This window comes from Erinaceus europaeus, chromosome 16 (genome assembly GCF_950295315.1).
Source record: "Erinaceus europaeus chromosome 16, mEriEur2.1, whole genome shotgun sequence".
In the NCBI taxonomy this organism is placed as follows: domain Eukaryota; kingdom Metazoa; phylum Chordata; class Mammalia; order Eulipotyphla; family Erinaceidae; genus Erinaceus; species Erinaceus europaeus.
In genome coordinates, this window is record NC_080177.1 from 57678660 (window position 1) to 57699868 (window position 21209).

Sequence of the window (21209 nt, forward strand, 5' to 3'; positions counted from 1 at the left end):
AGAGTCTTTTACTTTGGTGCAATATGCCAATTCCAGTTCAGGTTCTACTTGTGTTTTTTTTTTTTTTTTATCACTCTTTCAAAGAACCAACATTTACTTTTGTTGACTTTTGTACAGTTTTCTTATTTTCAATGTTATTGATTTCTGCCCTAACAATAGTGATTTCTGTCCTTCTGGTTGCTTTAGGGTTCCTTTCTTCTTCTAGGTCTTTAAGATGTACAGTCAGGCTGTTTATATGTGCTTTTTCTTGTTTCCTAATGTGTGCTTGTACAGCTATGAGCTTTCCTCTCAGTGCTAACTTAGCTGTGTCCCAAATATTTTGATAGCTTGTATCTTCATTTTCATTGAACTCTCAAAACATTTTGATTTCTTCCTTTATTTTCTTTTTGACCCAGTAGTTGTTAAGTAGTATACTATTGAGCTTCGACATTTTGGGACTCTTACTAATCTTTTGTTGATTGTTAAGTGTTAGTTTAATTCCACTGTGGTCTGAGAAGATGCTTGGGATGATTTCAATGCTCTTGAATTTGCTGATGCTGTCTTTGTGGCCTCACATATGGCCTGTCCTTGAGAATGACCCATGTGGACTTGAGTAAAATGTGTATTCCATTTTCTTGGGATGAATGACTCTGAAAATGTCCAATAGTTCTAGTTTATCTGTCTCCTCATTTAGCTCCCTCATGTCTTTATTGATTTTCTGCCTGAATGATGTGTCAACTTGAAAGAGTGGGGTGTTGAAGTCCCCTACTATGACTGTGTTGCTGTTAATATATTGCTTTAGTGCTTTCAGTGGATGTTTGATGTATTTAGATGGATTCTCATTGGGTGCATAGATATTAATAATTGTTAAGTTATTGAACATTAATTGTTAAGCTCTGAACATTAAGCAGGTCCATCCCTATCTTTTTAAATTTTATGTATTATAAAGTCTATCATGTCATATATGAGAATAGCTGTTCCTGCCCTTTTCTGTGGGCCATTTCCTTGTATGATAGCTTTCCATCCTCTCACTTTGAGTCTGTGTTTGTCTTGCTGAGTTAGATGGGTTTCCTGTAGACACATATTGTTGGATTGTGTTTTCTGACCCATCTTCCTACTCTGTGCCTTTTTAATAGGTGAATTCAGGCCATTGACATTTGTTGATATCAGAGATTGAAGATATTTTAATGCCATTCTTGTAGATTTTTAGAGTGTTCTGGTGTATGGCGTATTTATGATGGTCTGACTGTTTATAGAAGACCTTTCAGAACTTCTTTCATGGAAGGCTTGTTGATGGTTGCTTCCTTCAACTGTTGCTTGTCTGAGAAGGTTTTCATGCCCCCATCTAGTCTGAATGACAGTCTAGTCTAGCAGGATACAGTAGTCTTGGTTGAAAGCCGTTTTCATTGAGCACTTGATAGTTTTATCTTTCCATTCTCTTCTGGCCTGTAGTGTTTGTGTGGAGAAGTCAGCTGCTAATCTTATGGGTTTTCCTCTGTAGGTGACTCTTGGCTTTTCTCTTGCAGCCTTCAGGATCCTTTCTTTATCCTTATTCCTTTTCATTCTAAAGATGATGTGCCTTGGTGTCTTTAAGTCTGGGTTAATTCTGTTTGGGACCCTCTGGGTTTCTTGAATTTTTTATGTCTTTTATGTTGACTAGATTAGAGAAGTTCTCAGCTATTATGTCCTGAAGAATGCTTTCTTCCCCTCCTTCTCTTTCTTCCTTTGCTAAGCCAATAATGTGCATATCATTTCTTTTGAAGTCATCCCATAGGTCTCTATTATTGTTTTCAGAATCTCTTAATCTCTTTTTGAGATCTCTTACTTCTTTACTAGTTGTTTCTAATTTGCCCTTGATCTTGCTAATTCTGTCTTCAGCCTCATTTATTCTATTCTCTCTAGAGTTCCTCTATTTTGTTACCCTGTTCTGATACTGTTTTATCTTGTTCAGCTAGTTGTGTTCTTAGCTCAGCTATTTCAGCTTTAAGCTCTCTAATAACCTTGAGATAACTAGTGTTTTCTTCCAGGGTCTCATTTGTTGTTTCTACATTTCTGATGACAATTCTTTCAAATTCGTTACTCACTCCTGTGATTATTTCTTTAACTAGTGTTTGGCTTTTGATCTCATTACTTTGTGTTTCAACCTTTGGGGGGCTTTTAGCTAGACTCTTGTCCTGGTTCATTTCTCCAATATTTCTTTTTGTTGGTTTAACCATTTTATATAGTATGTTATGATGTCCCTCTCTTGTTACTTTTCAAATTACTGATCACTCTTGCCTGGGTTGACTTGTATCTAAATTAGGTAATTAAAGGGTTCACAGTTGTGGAGATTGATAGTTGTTTCAATAGTATTTTAATCCCTGAGTTGGAGCTCAGTGGCTTAAAAGCTTTTGTTCTTTTTCTTCTCTGTAGGCTATGGGAGCCTGAGGGCTTTTAAATTATAAATAGGCTTCTTGGCTTAATCACTGCCTCCTGTCCAAGAGATAAAGCAGGGTGGGGCAGAGATAATCCAGTGGTTATGCAAAGAGACTTTCTCACTTCCCAAAATAACCACGATAGTTTTCACATGTCTCAGAAACAGTTTGGGTGATTTGTTTGCTTGCTTGCTTTTTTATGGTTTGTTTGCAAGCATATATATCAGTTCTCTGGGCTCCACATGAGTGAAAACATCAGGTAGTTGTCCTTTTTCTCTTTGTTTATTTCACTAGGCATAATCACCTGCAGCTTCATCCATTTTGTCCAAAAGGATACAATATCATCTTTTTTATTGCTGAATAATATTCAGTGGAATATGTTTCCCATAGCTTCTTTATCCTGTTCTTCTTGGTCTGCTTGCACTCTTTCACAGCTGTAAATAATGCTGCTATGAACATGGGTGTAGATATGTCTCTATAGATAAGTATTTGTGTGTCCTTTGGTTAAATGCCTAAGAGTGGTATTGCTAGTTCAAATAGTAATTTCATTTTTATTTGTTTAAAGACTCTCTACACTGTCTTCCAAAGGTGCTGCAGTTTGCATTCCTAAAAGTGTAGCAAAGTTCCTTTTTCTTACAACCTCTCCAACACCTGTGATGTCCTGATTTGTTAATATAAGCTGCTCTCTCAGGTGTGAGATGGTATCTCAGTGTAGTTTTAATTTGCATTTCTCTAATGAGAAGTAAATGGAACATTTCTTCATGTGTATGTGGGCCATGTGTATCTGTTCTTTGTAAAACTGTCTCTTCAGTTCTTTGACCCACTTTTTAATTGTTTTTTCTTTTTGTTTGAAAAGCTGTATCAGTTCTTTATAGACATTTGATATCAATCATCTGTCTGATGTGTGATCTGTAAATATCTTTTCCCTGTTACTGAGTTGCCTGATTAGCCTTTGATAGTTTTCTTTTGATGTAGAAAAGCTTTTTAATTTGATATAGTCCCATTTATTTACTCTTGTTTTCATTTCACATGCCCATGGACTTGAGTCTCCAAATGTGTCTTTGATGTTAAGATCCTACAATATTTTGCCAATATTTTCTGATATAAATTTTAGAACTTCTGGTTTGATATCTAGATTCATTTTGACCTGATTTTTGTTCATGTTAGATAAAAATCTAGTTCTATTTTGCTACATATAGCAGTCAAATTCTTCCAACACCATTTGTTGAAGTAGCCTTCTTTTCCTCACTGAATAGTTTTGACTTCTTTGTCATATATTAAATGGCTATATATGTGTGGTCTTATTTCTGGGTTTTCAATTCCATTAAATTGATCCAGGTTTCAATTTTCATTCCAGTACCATTCTTTTTTAATTACAATTGTTTTGTAATATAAACCAAAGCAAGGGAATGTGATGACTCAATTTTTATCTTTTATCTTCTTTCTTTCATTCTTCCTTTTTTTTTTTTTGTCAAAAGTGCTTTGGCTATTCATTATTTACCATTTTTGGTTTTGTTTTTGTTTTGCTTTGTTTTGTTTGTGATTCCACACAAAGTTTTGGACAAGCTGTTCAATCCTTGAAAAATGTCACTGGGATCTTGATAGGGATTGCAATGAAACTGTAGATTGCTTTTGATAGAATGACATTTTAATAATGTTTATTCATCCAATCCAGGAACAAGGAATGTTCCTCCACTTCTGTGTGTCTCTTTATCTTTGATCAACATTCTATAGTTTTCCTTGTAAAGGTCCTTCACCTTCTTTATGAGGTTCATTCAGAAGTATTTTTTTTTTAGTTCTGTAAATGGAATTAAGCTCTTTAACTCCATTTCTTCTAATTCATCATTTATATACAGAAATGCTAATAATTTGTGGGTATTAATTTTGTATACTGCTACTTTCCTTAATTTAGTAATCCCAGTAGTTTTTTTTTACTTGAATCTGTGTGATTCTCTGTATACTATCATGTTGTCGGCAAATAATGATAGTTTGATTTCTTCCTTTACAATCTGTATACTTTTGATGTCTCTTCCTTGCTTGGTGGCAATAGTGAAGACCTCCAGGACTTTGTTGAATAATAATAGTGGTAATGGACATCCTTGTCTAGTTCCAGATTTTAGGGGGAGTGCTTTCTGCTTTTCCTCCTTGCGGATAATGTTAGCTGTTGGTTTATTATATATGAACTTCATCATGTTGAGAAATTTTCCTTCTGTCCCTAATTTCTGAAGGGTCCTTATCATAAATGGATGTTGAAGGAAAATCTATTTTAATTTTGAAACAGACTTACAGTTTTGTTCAGAAAATATAAGCCTGCTCTGGATAAATACAACAGTGAGTTCTAGATCAGTATAGATTGCTGCCATAACCTCTATTCATATATGTGCAAAATAATACTTATCTGATCATTTATGTGTACATTTTGGAGTCCTGAGACTTCAACACTGACAATATTGTTAAACTACGTGGTCCATTCTAGGGTCTTCTGCTGCTGCTGTTATTGAAGCTGCTGGTGGTGGTAGTGGCAGTGGTGGTGGTAATAGTAGTAGTCATGAGTGTGTATTGCTGCAAATTTTCTACCTATAGTGCAAAGTAGAGCAGTTTGTCACTATGACAGACAGACAATTTAATAACATTATTTCTGTGTGCTTATAATTAAGGTGCTAGATAAATCAATATTACTTGGGAAGGACATTAGGTAAAGATAGATGGTGGAGATGAAAAAACAGCTCTTCCAAGAAATTACAGATGCCAGAACGCCACCTTCTGTAACCCATAAAGAATTTTTTGGTCCATACTTCCAGAGGAAGAGAAATGTTAGGGGTAAGATTCCAGTTCCATCAGGACCCAGACAGAGAAGATGTAAAAAGACAGAATAGGATTTCTGAGAGGTGTGCTCATGGAATAACTGGGTCCAAATAACCTCTCCTCCCAAAACAACTGGGACCAAAATCACTTCTCCTCCCAAAACAACAAATAAATACAAGAGACCTAACTGAAGTCATAATGTACAGCTGAAAGTTCTGCAGCCTCAAGTGGGTGCTCAGGTGCATTTGGAGCAAAAAGGGGCACAGGTGTGGGTTGAACTGCAAAGTCAAATCAGAGCTCTGGGCAGCTCTGAGCTGCACTATTTTGGCAATTTCACTTTAAGCGCAGCAAGCAAGTAAAAAAAAAAAAAAAGCAAGTTCCTAGTGTCAGAAGAAAAGAGACGGGCGGCTTAAAACCTCTCAGACTTTGACTCAGGTGGGGGGTTAGCCTTCTGAATTTAAGGCAAGGACACAACATAAAACAGGGCATTTGTGACCACAAGACAACCCAAAGCAACCACCCTCCCCGCCCCATCCCATCCTCCACCAGTACAAACAAGAGAAACCTAGAGATCACAATAGCACCACCTGCTGGCCATCAGTAACTAGCACAAGAAATGCACAAGCAGAGAAATAGCCAACTATGTCATATCAGCCAGACAGAAATGAAAGAGGAAATCCAAGAAATTACAGATTTAGAGAGACTCTCAGAGACAGACTACACAGAGCTCATTATGAGGACTTTCCAAGAATTTAAGCAAGAATTTAAAAAGCATGTTACTATGGAATTAAAACACACAAGAGAGGAACTAAGATTCTTCAAATCTGGAAGGAAGAAAGTAGTAGGAAGTAGAAGCACACATTCAAAAGAAATTATCTCCAATCTAGAAGATATGGTCATCCCATTCTTTCAATTCAAAGATGAGAGAGAGATATGGTTCAGAAAGACTGAGGCAACTCTCGGTGAAATTACAGGCTCCATCAAAAGATCGAATATAAGAGTGATAGGTATATCTGAGTAGGAAGACAAGACCAAAGGCTCAGAGTCCATTTTCAGAGCAATTTTTGCTGAGAACTTCCCTCACTTAGGAAATCATCAGAACATTCTCATCCAAGAGGCAGAACGATCACCCAGATTTATAAATACAAAAAGACCAACGCCAAGGCACATTATTGTAAAACTATCAAAAGTCAATGACAAGGAAAATTTTTTCTGGCTGCTAGGGAAAGGAAAGAAGTTACATACAAAGGCAGAGCTATAAGATTTCTCTTCACAAACTCTAGATGCAAGGAGAGAGTGGAATGACATATTCAAAGTTCTAAAGGAGAGGGAATTCCAGCCACGAATATTGTATCCTGCAAAATTCCTTCAAATATGAGGGAGGAATAAAGGTTTTCTCAAATATTCAAGAACTAAAGGAGTTTGGCACAATCAACCCCACCTTACAAGAGCTACTGAACCAAATCCCACAAGAAAGGAGGAAGCAAAGAAATACACGTTTCAAACACCAAGTTGCAGATGATATCATGACATCAACCTGACTTGCCCTGACATATGACGGCACCAATGTACTCTGGAACCCCACCTCTCCAGAGCCCTCCCTCAGTAGAGAAAGATAGGGACAGGCTGGAAGTATGGATCAACCTGTCAGTGCCCATGTTCAGTGTAGAAGCAATTACAGAAACCAGACCTCCCACCTTCTACACCCTATAATGACCCTGGATCCATACTCCCAGAGAGATAAAGAATAGGAAAGCTTCCAATGGAGGCAATGGGATATGGAATTCTGGTGGTGAGAAATGTGTGGAATTTCACCCCTCTTATTCTCTGGTTTTGTTGATATTTTCTATTTTTATTTTATAAATAAATTAAATTTTAAAAAGAAAAAAAAAAGAAGCAAGCAAACTGTAAGACTTGTGAGACCTATAGTGATCATCTTTGGGAAGTCAAAGCATGGGGATGCAGAACTGTAGTACTGGGTATGATGTGAAATTATACCCTGTAATCTTACAATTTTGTGGCCTATTATTAGTCATAAATAAAAATGAAAATAAAAAATAATATTCAGAAGTAGTAATAGATGTAGGTCTGACTTAGAAAGGTAAGGCAAGACAATGGGGAAAAATGGGCAGATAGATAGACAGATAGATAAATAATAGTCAACCCATATCTGCCACCTTTGGAGAACTACTGCAGTTTCTAATAGTGGGAATAGTGATATAAAACTCTGATGGTAGTGTGAAAAGGTAGTAAAGTAGATTAAGAATGATAAAGATTTCAATTTTATATTATAACATAGTAGCTCTAAATTGCAGATAAAGATTCTAAGGTGATAGTCAACAAAAGCATTTAAAACTGAAATACAATGTTAAATTCAATAGAAATAAGTGGCACAGTATAAGCAGATGTTACAAACTATCAATATACTTTTCTGTTCATCATCAGCTGCAGAACTGAAATAAAGCTGTTTCAATTTCTACTGATAAAAAAAAACTCTAGTGGTAGGGAATGATGTGGAATTATAGACCTGTTATCTTATAATTTCGTATATTAATATTAAGTCACAGGTAGATAGAAAAATGGTTAAGCAAAGAGACTCTCATGCTTAAGGGTCCAAAGTCCCAGGTTCAATCTCCCGCACCTCCATAAGCCAAGGCTGAGCAGTACTCTGGTAAAGAAGAAATAAAATAAAATAAAATAAAATAAAATAAAATAAAATAAAATAAAATAAAATGATAATGAAATAGTAACTAATAAAATTGTATGTTAAAAGAGCTCTGCCTGAAACAGCTTTCTTAGCTTTTAGATATTTTTAAATAATAAAATTAAGTGATAGAGCTCAAAATTTAAGGTCCTTTTCATGTCTCTGAATTAATGGATCTATTATCAATAGATCTGCTATTATGCTTTATAGAACTGTCACACTAGCCCCATTTTAGACTTTTACTTATGAGATAGTTTAATTCTAATTATTGATCAGCTCATATATAAATGTCATATGCAAAAATTTTGTCAAAAGTTTCTCTGTAGTAGCTGTTTTACTTTCTTCCTTAGGTAGTATATTCCAAGTATATGTGTTCATTGCACTGGTTTGCTCCCAGAAGCTGAAAACTGTCCACTATATATTCTTGTCATTCAGTTTCAAGACATTTAGCAATTGTTTTATATTTTAAAACTTCAAAATATGTGGAACGTTTGAATCTAATATCTAATCAGAAAATTGTTATCTATGCATTATTAAGTATTCATGGTAGTTAAAAAAAATGAAACAACAAATGTCCTACAATTGGGAATTATTTCCTTAAAATTATAGAAATCTTAAGTCTTAGGACCAGGGAGCTAGAAAAGAGGTTGTTCACATGCTCAAAAGGCTCTAAATATATATATATCACTGACAAAACCATAGGATAAGAGGGGTACAACTCCACACAATTCCCACCACCAGAACTCTGTATCCCATGCACTTCCTTGATAGCTTTCCTATTCTTTAACCCTCTGGGAATATGACCCAAGGTCATTATGGGGTGAAGAAGGTGGAAGGTCTGGCTTCTGTAACTGCTTCCCCGCTGAGCATGGGTGTTGACAAGTAGGTCCATACTCCCAGCCTGCCTTTCTCTTTCCCTAGTGGGGTGGGGTTCTGGGGAAGCAGAGCTCCAGGACACATTGGTGAGGTCATCTGTCCAGGGAAGTCTGGTTGGCATCATGCTAGCATCTGGAACCTGGTGGCTGAAAAGAGAGTTAACATATAAAGCCAAATTGTTGACTAATCATGAACATAAAGGCTGGAGTAGTGCAAATGAAGAGTTGGGGGGGTCCTCTGTTTTGTAGATAGCTAGTAGGCATATTTTACTTATATTCCAAAGCGTCTGTGGCTATATTAGTTGTTGGTGGTTGTTTTTTTTTTTTCCTGAGCCTGAAATCTGATATGCAGGTGGACCCTAGTTATTGTCTGGAGAAATAACGTCATGGCTGGAAAAAAGACCAGAAAGCTGCATCATGGAAGAGAGTAGCTCCCAAATCTGGGAAAGGTTTATAAATATTATTGACTGTTAACCCCATCAATTTGATTTGCTCTAGGGCCCATATTCAGCTTAGAAGCCTATGTGACCTCTGCATCCCTATAGATCCAAGCTCACACTCTGTGGTCATCAGTAGGAACACCGTAAGCTGCCCCAATATTGACCCATCTTCTTCAGGTGTAGCATAGAGTATGTTGTCCATCCTCCCTTCAGAGGATGGAACATTCTCTACTGTTGTTGATCCAAGTTGAGGGCAAGGTCCTATGGGGGTCCACAAAGGGGTCTGTTTTGTTGTTCCTGATATAGATGACCAGTAACAATGGAGAGGGATTTGAGGTCTAAGGAGGCCCTAAATTTAATCCTCAGGATAATGAATTGCCAGAGATGAGCAGTGCTCTGCTAAAAAAAAAAAAAAAAAAAAAAAAAAAAAAAAAAATCAAAAGAAAGTGAAAGGAAGGAAAGAAAAAAGGTGGGATTCCTACACAGACATGATGTGCCTAGACCTCTAACAGATCCCTCTCTCCACTGCCACTTCTCTCCATCAGGAACAACATAAGACCCATTTGTGGGCCCCTACAGGACCTTGCCCTCAATTTGTGGATTTGTGAATCAACAATGGTAGGGAATGTTCCATTCTCTGAAGGGAGGATGGACAACATACTCTACCTACTACTCCAGGAAGATGGGTCCTGAAATTAGTGCAGCCTGGAATGTTCCTACCCATGACCACAGAATGTGAGCTCAGACCTACAAGGAAACAGTGGTTACATGGGCTCCTGTGCTGAATATGGGCCCCAGATAAAGTTGATGGGGTTTATAGTCAACAATATTTTTATACTTTCCCCATATTTGGAAGCTACTCTTCCCTGATCCAGCTTTCTTGTCTTTTTTCCAACTATGATTGACACCATCTCCCAACTATGACACCATCTCCCCAGACAATAATCTGGGTCCACCTGCATATTAGATGTCAGGCTCAGGCAAAAACTAGTAAAGTCATGGGCCCCTTGGAATATATCTAAAATAAACCTACTGCTTTTTCCAAAACAGAGACCGCAAATCTTCATCTGCAATACTCTTGCCTTTGAGTTCATGATTAGTCAACAATTTGTTCTGCTTTATACCTTAACTATTTTTTTAGCCACCAGGTTTCAGATGTTACCAGGATGCCAACTTGATTTCCCTGGGCAGACAACACCACCAATATGTCCTAGAACTCTTCCTCCCCAGAGGCCTGCCCCACTAGGAAAAGAGAGAGAGGCTGGGAGCATGAACTGACCTGCCAATGCCCATGTTTAACGGGGAAGCAATCACAGAAGCCAGACGTTCCATCTTCTGCACCCCATAATGACCCTGGGTCCATACTCCCAGAGGGATAAAGAATTAGAAAACTTTCAAGGTAGGGGGATGAGATACAGAGTTCTGGAGGTGGGAATTGTGTGGAAATGTACCCCTCTCATCCTATGGTCTTATAAATATTTCCATTTTACAAATAAATAAAAAATTTTAAAAGAAAAAATAAAGGAAAGAAGGAAGGAAGGCCTAAAGCTGAGGTTGTAATGCTGTATTAACAATGAAATATCTGGAACAACTGTTTACTAATTTAAAATATTTCTAGATGAAAAATATAGAAAGATTTTCTAACTTTTTAAAAGACAATTATCAAAATCAAATTATATGAATTGGTATTTAATACAATAGTTATCCTAATAACAAATAGAACTCTAGACATACATAATCTTCATACTCAGAAAAGGTAAATTAAAACAATAATTAGACCACTTATTAGTTAGATTCCTTCTCATCTAAACACTGAAGAACATTTATTTTACTGTCATTTTTTCTTTAATTTTTTAATCGGGAGGTGAATGGTTTTTGGCACATGGGTACAATTTCTCATCTCATCAAGATAGGTCTGCAAAACATTCTCACCCCCAAATTAGATCCATCATCATGTACCAAGATCTGAAAAGCCCCTCTTTTCCCTACACCCCAACCGTCTCTTTGAAGCTCCTTCCCTAGACTTCTTTGGAATCAGTTATCACCAAACATGTTCTACAAGAAGCTTTAAAAGGGCTTCTATAAACAACAACTGTAAAAAAAAAAAAAAAAAAGTCATACTTTAGAACACTCAAGGCAAGTTTAGAATAATAGCACTGAAATATCTTAAATCCATATTATCAATAAATGTCGGTGGCCCAAATTCATCCATTAAAAGGCACAGAGTAGGAAGATGAATCAGTAAACACAACTCAACTTTATGTTGTCTGCAGAAATCCCACTTAATTCAATAGGACAAAACAGAATCAAAGTAAAAGATAGAAAACCATCATACAAACTAACGGACCACAGAAAAGGGCAGGAACAGCTATTCTCATATCTGACAAAACAGACTTTACTATCATTTTTAAAGATATATGGTCCTACTCCCTAACTTGAGAAGCATGTGAACTATTTTCAATAATATATTATGGAAATATAAGAAAAGCATATATTTATATCTGTAGATATTCACTTTATCATGGTTTAGTGTTTTTTTTTTTAAGAAAAGAGCAGAAGGACAAAAATAAATGCTTCTCTATATTCAAACAGTGGATTCCAGTTAGCTTGTTGATGTCACGGGATTTCAGCTGTCAGCAAGAATAAATAAGAAATGTTTCTATTTACCTTAGGATACTATAATACAATGATAAGTAGGGGAAAAGCTTGTTATATAAAACCATAAATGAAAACTACTCAATTGGTTGTGCTTAAGTGATCATACAACTAGTCTTTAACTTTCATTTTTAGAAGGTTGTATAGTAAATAAGGCAAAGGGGGAAAATGTTAGTGGGAAAGTTTCAAGAGGTTGAAAACTACAAAGTTCATTAAAAATGAAGTCTATCAGTAAAAGAATTGGAAAGTATTTAATTTTGAGATAGGACTATATGCCACTTTTCTTAGGTTCCTGAAAATATATAAAATCAATCTTAATTTAACATCTAAATTAAAATCTACAAAATTCAATAAGGAGTAATTTAAAGAGACTTTGACACATTTATTTGTAATTCTTTGTATTAAGATCTATAAGCAATTCAAAATACATTAATGTGAAATCTGACATTGATCCAACCAAGAACTTAACTCAGAGAAGTCTACAATAGATCCTGTAGTTATTCAAGCTGACAGCATAGAGTAAAAGCAAAGATTAATCAAACTGAGCACATTGGAAATGTCTCATAAAGATCTGGGCTACGAGGGTTGGAGGTGATTAAGCACGTAACCCAAGTGAATATTTTTCTAGATGCATTAGGGTGAAAGAACTTGAAGTCGCTTCCTTTTTTATGAGTAAAATTTGATTGTCCTCCCTTAGCTATCTGAGGACAAAAGAGCAGGCACACTTACTCTACGGAGGGACTATGACTACACTACTTTTCTTCCATCTTTGTGATTTAGCTTTGTTGAGACCATGTACCCAGGGTCTAGAAATCAAGAACATGGACCTTATTCCTGGCATTCTAAGTTAGAGTTTGTTCTGTGGGTAGAATCGCTGTGTAAATATCTCTGGTAGAAAAAAAAAGCCTAGATATCAAAGTCTACCAACATTGGATTCCTAGGCAAAAGTGTTCTGAGAAATGTGACTAAGCAGACAAACAAAGAGAATACCTAGAATATTTGAGCCCCAATGTGAGGTACCATTATGAAGTAATTAAGAGATCATTATTAGCTAAGTTTATTTAGCTAACATGTCTTAAATATTAAGTAAGCATGGCAAAAGCAAAGGCAATCGGTTTGTTGGGTGTAGTAGTGCTCTTGTTGTCCTATACTTAGAAGTGGGCTTCTTTAGCCAGACCTTCAACCTTCTGCATCCCACAATGATCTTGGGTCCATACTCCCAGAAGGTTAAAGAATAGGAAAGCTATCAGTGGAGGGGATGGTATACGAAGGTCTGATGGTAGGAACTGTGTGAAGCTGTACCCCTCTTATCCTATGGTTTTGTCAATGTTCCCTTTTTATAAATAAAGAGTTTAAAAAGAAGAAGTAGTAGACTTCTTTGAGTAAGTTTCTTTTGTTTTTGGATGCACCTAGAGTAAGTGAGGCTTCTATGCTGATTTACTAGGCTGATGGGAAATACAGGCATCAGTTCTTATTAAAAACTGTACACAACAAAAGGAATGTGTTCATATCAGATGCCTGGTGAAACAGGTTAATTCTCTATATAAGATGCTAGCAAGTGAAAGAGGGAAAACAAACTACCTTCTAGATAGGAGAGACAAGAACAAAGATGCAGAAGTCAGTCCTTCACGCTTTGGGTGCAGTAGATGATTACTATAATAAAGAGGAATTGTACAGAGCATATATAGAGTTAGAAGAGCAAGCATGTTAATGATAGCACATTTTTAGGTGAAGTACTGAAAAAAACTAATGTTAAAGGAGATTGTTGGAGCAGTGAGAGGGAAGAGTGCCACGTCTGTACTTGCCTGCACTTAACCTCAAGCATAATGGTTTTTCCTAGTGATCTTTCTTTGACATGAGGTATTACAACCTGAGGCCTTATTTATCCCCTTGATCCCTGTTTCTGTACAGTCAAAGTCCATTTGTCTTTGTTTTTCATATAAGACATTCTTATGAATAATTAAACCCAATAAGTAAGGAATATATAACTCCAAACCCAGTAAGTAAGAAATGTAAGGCCTGGAGAAATTGAATGTTCTGGTATAAATAATGTGTGGAAAGCACTTGGCATAGAATCTAGCAGAGTTCTCACATGAAGTATAATGCCAACTTCTTACAGAGAAGTAATGTAACTACATTAATGTAAGTAATGTAACAAAATTTCAAAAGTTTGTACAGGTAACAAAATGGAATTCAAATTCAGGACTTCATCATAACAAAGATAAGTGTTCTTAGCCGTGGATTTAAGACTTGAAAGACTATAAGTTTGATGATGCAGATTTAAAACTGGGGGCCAGGTGGTGGCACACCTGGTTAAGCACACACATTACTGTGCAAAATGACCCAGGTTCAAGCCCCTGGTCCCCACCTGCAGAGGGAAAGATTTACAAGTGGTGAAGCAGGGCTGCAGGTGTCACTCTATCTCTTTCCTCTCTATCCCTCCCCTCTCAATTTCTCTCTGTCTCTATCCAATAATAAAAATGAAAAAAAAATTTTAAATTAACAGCTGAATATCCATTAAACTAGGAAGTGCTGAGTAATTCAAAATGTTGCACTGTTGCACATTACTATGTGCAAGGACAAGGTTCAAGCCCCCAGACCCCACTTGCACAGGGGAAGCTTCACAAGCTGTGACCAGTGCTGCAAATATTTCTCTTTCTCCAATCCTATCTCCTCTTTTCCTCTCAGTTTCACTCTCAAAAACAAAAAATGAAAGAAAAAGAAGAATGGCACACCTAGTTAAGTACAAGGACTGGGCTTGGGGCCCCTGATCCCAACAGAAGGGGGGAGGAAAAACTGGCCCCCAGGAGCACTGGATTCATAGTGCTGGTACTGAACCCTAGTGATAACCCTGGTGGCATTAAAAAAAATGAAAGAAAGAAAGAAAGAGCAAGAGAAAGAAAAAAGAAAGAAAGAAAGAAAGAAACTGAAGGAAAGGAAGGAAAAAAATATTGCACTGTTACCAGATTATTGTACAAAGATGCCTTTATTTATCCAGTTACTGTTTGAGTAGAATTATTTGCTGCCCTGAGTTAAAATTCATGCATGATCTAATTTACTAGTGATCTTTCTTTAACATGGGTTTTTTTGTGACCTAAGACCTGATTGCTCTTCTCTTAACCCATACAAATTATATTCTACTCTTTTAGCTTAGTATCTTAGTATCTCACTACGATAATTAATACCAAAAAAAAACACTTTTCTTATTTGTTTATTTTTGCCTCCAGTGTTATTGCTGGAGCTTGGTGCCTGCACTACAAATCCACTGCTCCTGCGGTCATTTTTTCTTTTTCTTTTTCTTTTCTTTTGGATAGGACAGAGATAAATTGCAGCGGGAGGAGGTACAGAGGGAGAGAGAAAGACCCCTGCAGACCTGCTTCACCACTTATGAAGGCCCCCTCCACCCCCCGCAGGCAGCATGTGGGGAGCGGGGCTCCAATCTGGATCCTGGTCCTTGTGGCTTCGTTGGTACTATGTGCACTTAATCCCGTGCACCAACCACCACCACCCCCAAAATAAGGCACTTTTAACACTTATTTGAATTGAATGCATTACATGATTACCGTTAGACAGCAATTGAAAATTCATGCATGCTTAGAGCAGTTTTGCAAAATTGAAGCTTAGAATTTCTCTTCTTTCTACCTTAAGAATCTTATTTTCAGTCATGAACTTAGTTTTCTTTCTTATTTTTTTTTCTTCTTGTATGAAATACTTTGAAATTCTGGAAAAGTTAGGACTTTGTCTAACATACTCTCCATATTTTTTCACCAGAAAAAAAAAAAAAAACAGGTTCAAATGTTTCAACCTCCTGAGTTTTGCTACAACAGAAAACTTTCCTAAACCTCTCTGGGAAAAGTAATGTTTTTCAGGTTCTAGGATTTAATCTAGTGCTCTGTTCTCTGAATTTAGGTTTCTAAGTTCTATGTGTGTTCTTTTTAGAATCTGTGACACATTTTCCCCAGCTTAACTTTTTTGCTTTCTCAGGACTAATTATAACAAATGCTAAAGTACTATTTGATGCCAAGTGTAGTAAGTAAATGCATTGATCTTTATACTGTATTTAGTGCCTTTTTTTTGCTTACCAGTTCAGAAGCTGTTTCAATGAGATGAAATTGAAAACTATCTGAATGGTCAGAGTTTTTCTGAATTCATAGTTCCATAAGAAGGAAGCACCAGTAAGGCAAGTATACATTAACCTGAGGACTCCCTAATATAGTACCTGTCCGTAGTATGTAGTGTCCAGTAAGCGTGGAAAGTTCTTCAGTTCTCAGGAGGTAATTCTAACGGGAATTTTGTCAGCTGAGGGAATAAAGCTTCTCAAGAAATGACTATGTGGTAACTTAGACTTTTAGCATCACTGATAATGTGAATATGACAGATGAAATTAGACCCAAAGGGCAGTGGCAAAATTTTTTTTATGTTGGTGGTTTGCTTTCTTCTCTCTTCTGCTAAAAATGAGAGATTATTTTGTTTGCAACTTGCATTAACAAAATGAATAGACATTTCTAATATTATTTGTAGGACTTGTTTTTGATACTTTAGGATTTTTTTTACTTACTGAGGACTTTTTTATTGAGAGGATTAATGCATCCCAGCACAATCATTGGTATATAAGTACAATTTCATTATGCACTAAGACCTCACAGTTCTCTTACTCCCCTCACTCCCCCACTTTCTCCCAAGTCCATTACTTTGATGCACTGCATGGTACATCCTCTAGCTCCAATCAAGATGACTCAAAGGCAATGATCTCAGGGTTTTTTGTTTTATTTTGTTTTTAATTTTTTATTTATAAAAAGGAAACACTGACTAAATGATAAAATAAAAGGGGTACAACTCAACACAATTCCCACCACCAGACCTCCATATCCCATCCATTCCCTTGATAGCTTTCTTATTCTTTAACCCTCTGGGATTATGGACCCAAGGTCCTTGTGGGATGCAGAAGGTTGAAGGTCTGGCTTCTTTAATTGTTTCCCTGCTGAACATGGGCATTGGAAGGTCAATCCATACTCCCAGCCTGTCTTTCTCTTTCCCTATTGGGGCAGGGCTCTGGGGAAGCAGAGCTTCAGGAAACATTGGTGGGGCTGTCTGTCCAGGGAAGTCTGGTTGGCATCATGCTAGTATCTGGAACCTGGTAGTTGAAAAGAGAGTTAACATTCAAAGCCAAACAAATTGTTGACCAATCATGTACCTAAAGGCTGGAATAGTGCAGGTGTAGAGTTGGGGGGGGTCTCTGTTTTGTAGAAAGCTAGTAGGCATATTTTACTTATATTCCAAAGGGACTGTGGCTATACTAGTGTTTTCTTTTGTTTTGTTTTGTCTTTACCTGAGCCTGAAATATGATATACAGGTGCATCATAATTATTGTCTGGGAAGATGAGGTCATGACAGGCAGAAGGACCAGAAAGCTGGATCATGGAAGAGAGTAGCTCCCAAATATGGGAAAGGTGTATAAATATTGTTTATTGTAAACCGCATCGATTTGATGTAATCCGGAGCCCATATTCAGCTTAGGAGCCTATGTGACCTCTGCATCCCTGTAGATCTGAGCTCACATTCTGTGGTCATAAGTAAGACCTCCAGTCTGTTTCACTAACAAAAAGACTGTTGAAGGGAGGAGAAGACTCCTCTAAGACTCACCAAATGCAACTGAGTCTCCATTGCTATTGCCCTCAGAATCTGGAGCAGGGGCAGGGAGGCCCTATGCTGACACCAGGAGACAGAGAACTAACAAGGAAACTCAGGAGAAGATCTATTCCTTGGGGGCCTAGCAGTGGGGCTATGAGAGTCTCTTTTCATAACCACTGGATTATCTCTGCCCCACCCTGCTTTATCTCTTGGACAGGAGGCAGTGATTAAGCCAAGAAGCCTATTTATAATTTAAAAGCCCTCAGGCTCCCATAGTCTACAGGAAAGAAAAAGAACAAAAAGCTTTTAAGCCACTGAGCTCCAACTCAGGGATTAAAATACTATTGAAACAACTGTCAATCTCCACAACTGTGAACCCTTTTATTACCTAATTTAGATACAAGTCAACCCAGGCAAGAGTGATCAGTAATTTGAAAAGTAACAAGAGAGGGACATCATAACATACTATATAAAATGGTTAAACCAACAAAAAGAAATATTGGAGAAATGAACCAAGACAAGAGTCTAGCTAAAAGCCCCCCAAAGGTTGAAACACAAAGTAATGAGATCAAAAGCCAAACACTAGTTAAAGAAATAATCACAGGAGTGAGTAACGAATTTGAAAGAATTGTCATCAGAAATGTAGAAACAACAAATGAGACCCTGGAAGAAAACACTAGTTATCTCAAGGCTATTAGAGAGCTTAAAGCTGAAATAGCTGAGCTAAGAACACAACTAGCTGAACAAGATAAAACAGTATCAGAACAAGGTAAAAAAATAGAGGAACTCGGGGAGTCGGGCGGTAGTGCAGCGGGTTAAGCGCAGGTGGTGCAAAGCACAAGGACCGGCATAAGGATCCCGGTTCGAACCCCGGCTCCCCACCTGCAGGGGAGTCACTTCACAGGCGGTGAAGCAGGTCTGCAGGTGTCTATCTTTCTCTCCCCCTCTCTGTCTTCCCCTCCTCTCTCCGTTTCTCTCTGTCCTATCCAACAACGACAACAACAATAATAACTACAACAATAAAACAACAAGGGCAACAAAAGGGAATAAATAAATAAAATAAAATATTAAAAAAAAATTAAAAAAAAAAATAGAGGAACTCCAGAGAGAAAAGAATAAATGAGGCTGAAGACAGAATTAGCAAGATCAAGGGCAAATTAGAGACAACTAGTAAAGAAGTAAGAGATCTCAAAAAGAGATTAAGAGATGCTGAAAACAATAACAGAGACCTATGGGATAACTTCAGAAGAAATAATATATGCATTATTGGCTTACCAGAGGAAGAAAGAGAGGGAGAGGAAGAAAGCATTCTTCAGGACATAATAGCTGAGAACTTCTCTAATCTAGACAACATAAAAGACATAAAAGTTCAAGAAGCCCAAAGGGTCCCAAACAGAATTAACCCAGACTTAAAGACACCAAGGCACATCATCTTTAGAATGAAAAGGAATAAGGATAAAGAAAGGATCCTCAAGGCTGCAAGAGAAAAATAGTCACCTACAGAGGAAAATCCATTAGATTATCAGCAGACTTCTCCACACAAACACTACAGGCCAGAAGAGAATGGAAAGATATCTATCAAGTGCTCAATGAAAAAGGCTTTCAACCAGACTACTGTATCCTGCTAGACTGTCATCTGTCATTCAGACTAGATGGAGGCATGAAAACCTTCTCAGACAGGCAACAGTTGAAAGAATCAACTATCAACAAGCCTACCCTGAAAGAAGTTCTGAAAGGTCTCCTATAAACAGTTAGACCACCATAAATAGGCCATATATCAGAACACTCTAAAAATATACAAGAATGGCATGAAAATATCTTCAGTCTTTGATATCAACAAATGTCAATGGCCTGAATTCACCTATTAAAAGGCACAGAGTAGGAAGATGGGTCAGAAAACACAACCTAACAATATGCTGTCTACAGGAAACCCACCTAACTCAACAAGATAAACACAGACTGAAATTGAAAGGATGAAAAACTATCATACAAGCCCCCACAAAAAAAGGGCAGGAACAGTTACTCTCATATATGACACAATAGACTTTAAAATCAATAAAATTTAAAAAAATAGAGATGGACATTACTTAATACTCAGAGGATCAGTCAATCAAGAGAACTTAACAATTATTAACATCTATGCACCCAATGAGAAGCCATCTAAATACATCGACCATCTACTGAAAGCACTAAAGCAATATATTAACAGCAACACAGGCCTCTGGGGAAGCAGGGCTCCAGGACACATTGGTGTGGTTGTCTTCCCATTGAAGTCAGGTTGGCATCATGTTAGCATCTGGAACCTTGTAGCTGAAAAGGAGTTAAGATAGAAGGCAGAGCAAATTGTTGACTAATCATGAACCTAAAGGCAAGAATATTGTGGATGGAGATTTGGAGTCTCCATTTTGGAGAAAGCTAGTATGTCTATTTTAGGTATATTCCAAGGGGCCCGTGACCCAACTAGTTTTTGCCTATGCCTAATATACAATATGCAGGTGACCTAAGCTATTGTCTGCAGGTATGGTATCACAGTTGGAAAAAGGACCATAAAGCTAGATCAGGGAAGAGAGTAGCTCCCAAATATGGGGAAAGTAAATAAATATTATTAACTGTAAACCCCATCAATCTGATCTGGGGCCCATAGTCAGTACAGGAACCTATGTAACCTCTGCATCCCTGTAGGTCTGAACTCATATTCCGTGGTTGCAGCTAGAAAAATTCCAGGCTGCGCCAATTTCAGGACCCATCCTCCTCTGGTGATAGGCAGAGTATGCTATCCCTTTGGAGGATGAAACATTCACTACCATTGTTGATTCACATTGAGGGTAAGGTCCAAGAGGGGCTCACAGAGGGGTCCATTATGTTGTTTCTGATAGAAGTGACCAGGGACAGTGGTGAGAGGGACTTATTAGATGTCTAGGCCCATCATGTCTGTGTGGGAACCCCAGGACACCCTGACTAGAGCCCCAGGTGATGGGGTGGCCTGGTAGTGACTAAAGAGTCATCATTAAAGTATGCTTGTCTCTTGCCCTTATTCAGCTTTTGTAGTCCTTATTTTGTCTGACAAGGTTAGCTTTGGAGTGATTGAGGAACATGCAATAGAAGTAGGTGAAGAGGGTATCTAGGTCTAAGTAGAAACTATTTCATTAGGTACTTTATGATGTCTTTTTAGGTCTTTCTACTTGCTTGCTACATTAATTGACTCATGGCAAACTACTGTGCACTTTTGCTTTACGGTATACGTTTTTCCCCAACTCCTGGATATATGTACTTATGCCCCATCTTATGGACCCTGGTCTGTATCTAGGTTTTGGAGTTTGTTAAGAAGTGTACTACCCAAACTGAATTTAAGGAGTCCTATGAGCTAGGAAAGGTCTCACTAGAGTGATGATGCTAGTGGGTTCACATTCAATGCCTGACATCACTGGATGCAGTCCAAAGTGAAACATGCCGAGGTGGTACTGGTTGCATTGCTTCGGTTGGGATCAGCAGGTATGAATTGAGAGAAGCAAGCAAGAAAGTGAGCCCCACCCTAGAGGTTCCAGGAATGGGAGATATACAGTCTTTATAGAGAAAGAGGAAGGTTACTTCTGTCTCAGGGTTTAAGAAGGCAATTGATATTTATAGTTATAGCCAAATCATTTGGCAGTTGGGTTAACTTTGAACATTGTTAGCATTTGCTGTATAATACAAAAATAGAAACAGC